This window comes from Arachis hypogaea, chromosome 16 (assembly GCF_003086295.3).
Source record: "Arachis hypogaea cultivar Tifrunner chromosome 16, arahy.Tifrunner.gnm2.J5K5, whole genome shotgun sequence".
In the NCBI taxonomy this organism is placed as follows: Eukaryota; Viridiplantae; Streptophyta; class Magnoliopsida; order Fabales; family Fabaceae; genus Arachis; species Arachis hypogaea.
In genome coordinates, this window is record NC_092051.1 from 87,639,254 (window position 1) to 87,644,344 (window position 5,091).

Sequence of the window (5,091 nt, forward strand, 5' to 3'; positions counted from 1 at the left end):
CTCCTACTTGAGATTCCAACCTTTTGAGTTTTTCACCATGGTTTCTTAAGGTAGTTCTCACATCATCCCTGAAGCTCTTCAATTCACTTATGTCTTGGCTCATGGTTGCCATCATTCCTTCCATCCGGTTTAATTGATCTTGAAATTGTTGGTTCGGATTAGGTTGGGTATGTTGATCATTTTGGCCATGATATGATGATTGGGGGTAAGTGTTTTGTGTGGCTTGGTATGATCTTTGGTTGGAGTTTTGGTATGTGGAATTGTTTTGTTGATTGTGGTTGTAAGGTTTGTGGTTTTGTGGTTGGGTTTGTTGGTTTCCCCACCCAAAGTTTGGGTGGTTTCTCCAGCCTGGGTTGTAAGTGTTGGAGTGTGGATCATATGATTGCCTTTGTTGGTTTCCCACATAGTTAACCTCATCCCAATCACCTCCTTCAATGCCTACTTCCTCTTGATCTTGTGTGTGTATTGCAGCCACTTGCTTTGTTTCTAATTGCCTGGTAAGCTCTGCTAGTTGCTTGGCAAACACCTTGTTTTGGGCTAGAATTGTATCAACATGGTTCAGCTCCATGACTCCCTTAGTGTTGTGCCTTTCTGATGCATAGTAGTACTCATTCTCAGCCACTGTCTCGATCACTTCAATGGCTTCTTCCACAGTCTTTTTCTTGTTCAATGAACCTCCTGATGAATGGTCTACAGCCTTCCTTGATTCATAAGAGAGCCCATCATAGAAGATGTGCAATTGCACCCAATCATGGAACATGTTTGGTGGGCATTTCCTTGTCAAGTCCTTGAATCTCTCCCATGCCTCGTAGAGAGTTTCACCATCTTGTTGTCTAAAAGTCTGGACCTCAGATCGAAGCCTATTGACCTTTTGTGGAGGGTAGAAACGTGCCAGAAACTTGCCTTCCACCTCATCCCATGTGGTTAGACTCCCCCTTGGGAATGATTCCAGCCACTTAGCTGCCTTGTCCCTAAGTGAAAATGGGAACAAGAGCAGTTTATAGGCATCTTCCTGGACTCCATTGGACTTCACAGTGTCACAAATTCTCAGGAACTTTGTGAGATGTTGGTTTGGGTCTTCATTAGCACTTCCTCCAAAGGAACAATGATTTTCCACCAATGATATTAGCTGTGGCTTGAGCTCAAAATTGTTGGCCTGAATGGGTGGTTTCTGGATGCTACTACCACAATTCCCAGAGGTTGGGTTTATGTATGAACTAAGAACCCTCCTCTCAGGAATGGCATTGTTTCCATCAGCTCTCTCATGGTTGTGAACTTCTCTATCCATGTTGAGATCTAGAGCTTCCTCAAAATTGTCCTCAGATTCTCCTTCAGATTCCTCTTCTCCCACTACTCTCTTCCCTCTTGCTTCCCTTCTAAGTCTATGAAGGGTCCTTTCCGGTTCGGTATATGGAGGAGTTGATGTCTCTCCTCTCCTACCTGTCATACAAGAACACAGCTCAAACACAAACAAGTGAAATACTCTTGGTTAATGGAAGAGTATGGTTAGATCAATTGAGGAATTAAATCAAACAGTTAGTGAGTCAGTGAGTTAGTTGCATGGATTTAAAGGCATAAAGAAGGAAAGCATGTAACCAAGTGCAGAAATTAAAATTCAACAAGTATCTAGAACAGAATTAATCAAAGCAAGAGAAAATTGCTCAATCTAGTTAGCTTCCAATTTGAGAATTGTCAATCGAAAACCAATCCCCGGCAACGGCGCCATAAACTTGATGCGCATAAACGTGTTATGCTACGATTTAGGAAATTGCACGATCGGCAAAATTCCTTCCGGCAAGTGCACCGGTTATCGTCGTCAAGTAAAAACTCACAATAGAGTGAGGTCGAATCCCACAAGGATTGGTTGAGTGAGCAATTCGGATTAGAAGTGTGTTCTAGTTGAGCGGAATCAAGATTTGAGATGAGAATTGCGGAATGTAAAATTGGCGGGAAAAGTAAATGACAAGAAAATTAAATGGCTGAATCTTAAATTGCATGAATTAAAGAGCAGAATGTAAATTGCTGAAATTAAAAGGGACTGGGGATGATTGCAAGAATTGAATTGCAGAATGTAAAGAGAAAGTGGAAATCAGAAATGGGGAATTCATTGGGTTTAGGAGATATTGAAATCTCCGAATCAAAACATGTAAATCTCTTCCTCAACCAATGCATTCATTGAATTTTGCTTGGCAATCTTATATGATTGGATCCCAATTCCTTGGCTCACCAATGCTCTCTAAAAACAAACAAATTCCCAATCCCTTGGTTTAAATGTTCATAAGAAGAGATGATGCTTGATCACTGATTATACCACACAATTTCATGAACCACAATTTGGTAGGATTACATGTCACAATATCCATCCAAACCCCAATCCAATCCACTGTGAGAAAGCTTCTCTAGCATGAATCCTCCATTCCTTTCCCAAGGCTCCGAAGGATTCCAAGTATGAGTAGTCTCTTTCCCAAGACAACTACTCAATGGAATTAGATCGAGAAGCTTTCTAACAAAATTCAAGAGAAAAGATTGAAGAAGAAGATAAACTATTATTGATTCATTGAATTACAATAGAGCTCCCTAACCCAATGAAAGGGGGTTTAGTGAATCATAGCTCTGAATTCAATTACAAAGAAAAAGAAACTAGCTAAAAGTGAAAGTAAAAAGTCCCTTCTAACTTAACTTCTATCCTATTTATACACTTTCTATATTGAGCTTCAGTTGTGCTTCTTGGGCTTTGAGGCCTCTCCTTGCTTTCCTTTTGCCTTGGGTTTATGATCCATAATCTTGATGAGGTTGTTGATCCAGATCCTGTAACATTTATTGAGCCAACTTAGTGATAATCAAATAATGACACATGACTCAATAAATTGAGATTTCAAACTCATCAATCCTTCAGGCCCAATCCCATAAACCATGATATTCAATTGGGTTTCATACCAAAGTAAGTTTAAGTTAATAATTGTGCTCAAAGACTAACTTAAATCACAATATTTTTGGCCCAGAAACCCTTTTCAAGAGTGGCGTTTAAGTTGTAGTTTAAGCTTAAACTGCAACTTAAACGCCAGACACTTCCAGTGAGGCCATTTGTAGAAGCACGTTTAAGCTTCAGTTAAGGTTAAACTGAAGCTTAAACGTGGAAATGGAAGAAGGTAGCCCTGGAGAGTCATATAGTCGAACACGTTTAACCTCCAGTTTAAGGTTAAACTGGAGGTTAAACGTGGAAGAGGAATGAGGCATCCTGGAGGTCGAACACGTTTAACCTCCAGTTTGAGGTCAAACTGGAGGTTAAACGTGGAAAAGGGTGGAGGCATACTGGAGGTCGAACACGTTTAACCTCCAGTTTGAGGTCAAACTGGAGGTTAAACGTGGAAGCTTGGAATGGTGGCCCTGGAGGTGTCGAACACGTTTAACCTCCAGTTTGGGGTCAAACTGGAGGTTAAACGTGGAGGTGGAGAGAGCAACCCTGGAGTGAAAGAAAACGTCGAACACGTTTAAGCTCCAGTTTGAGTCAAACTGGAGCTTAAACGTGGAATGGCCCCTGGTACTCTTCCTGGTTCTGGCGTTTAACCTCCAGTTTGAGGTCAAACTGGAGGTTAAACGTGGAACACCTCCCTGGGTGGCATACTCATTCTGGCGTTTAACCTCCAGTTTGAGGTCAAACTGGAGGTTAAACTTCAATCCCAGCATTTCTTATCCTTCATGATTTTGGCGTTTAAGCTCCAGTTTAGGCTTAAACTGGAACTTAAACTCCACATGTGATATTCAAGCTTCCTTTATTGATTTTGTTGCTTCCTTGCTTAGCCTCTTCTTCCCTGAAATCATCCAAACAATTGCATCAAAGTCTTGCAAAATTTCATGAGAAATCTTTCATTCATAGCATTTAAGTAATTCAACTAAAACTCATGGAATTTGCATCAAAATCATATTGTTTGGATGGTTCATTACTTTGTTCTTCATTTAACCATTTTTGGTTACTTTAAGCTCAAGAAAATGCATAAAACAACTAAAACTAACAGAAAAATGCTAGTGAAACTAGCCTATGATGCCTTGGCATCAAAAGTTTGGAGAAAAGGTGCGGCTAACTAGATAATTAGCTACAGGCGCATACCAAGGGACTACTTCAGATACTGCTTGTAAGTTATCAAACGGGAAATTATCATTTATAGGAGTGGCGGTATCCTTAATGTGCTCAAGGCGACTCAAGTGGTCTGCCACTAGATTCTGGTTACCACTCCTATCCTTAATTTCTAAATCAAATTCTTCTAGTAGTAGTATCCAACGTATAAGCCTTGGTTTGGACTCCTTTTTAGCTAATAACTACTTTAGAGCGGCGTGGTATGAGTACACTACTACTTTAGTACTAAATAAATAGGCTCAGAATTTATCCAGAGCAAAAACGATAGCAAGAAGCTCTTTCTCAGTAGTAGTGTAATTAGACTGAGCTGTGTCTAAAGTCTTTTAGACGCATAAGCAATTACAAAAGGATCCTTACCTTCATGCTGAGCCAGCGCTGCTCCTACTGCATGGTTGGAAGCATCGCACATGATTTCAAATGGCTGGCTCCAGTCTGGTCCTCTCACAATTGGAGCTTGAGTCAGGGCAGTCTTCAACTTATCAAACGCTTGTTTGCAATCCTCACTGAACTCGAACTCAATATCCTTCTGCAGTAGTCTGGATAAGGGCAGTGCTATCTTACTAAAGTCCTTGATGAATCTCCGGTAAAAACCTGCATGGCCAAGGAATGAGCAGACTTCCCTCATAGAGGAGGGATAATGTAAACTAGAAATAACATCCACCTTTGCTGGATCTACAGAAATGCCAGTATTAGACACAACATGTCCGAGTACAATCCCTTGTTTTACCATAAAGTGACATTTTTCAAAATTTGATACAAGGTTTGTACTGACACATCTATCTAATACTCTAGATAGACTATCTAAGCAAAGGCTAAAGGAATCACCATAAACGCTAAAATCATCCATAAAAACCTCCATACAGTCCTCAATAAGGTTAGAAAAAAGACTCATCATGCACCTTTGGAAAGTAGCTGGTGCATTGCACAAGCCAAAGGGCATTCTCTTATAAGCATAA

The 5,091-nt window shown here is 40.4% G+C and overlaps 1 non-coding gene across 1 annotated transcript; it reads left to right on the plus strand.

Annotated features, from left to right (window-relative positions):
- The first annotated feature begins 758 nt into the window (after positions 1-758).
- On the plus strand, positions 759-862 carry LOC112760111 (small nucleolar RNA R71). Its single transcript, XR_003180564.1, has one exon. It is a non-coding gene; the product is annotated as a small nucleolar RNA R71 (small nucleolar RNA).
- Positions 863-5,091: the final 4,229 nt, after the last annotated feature.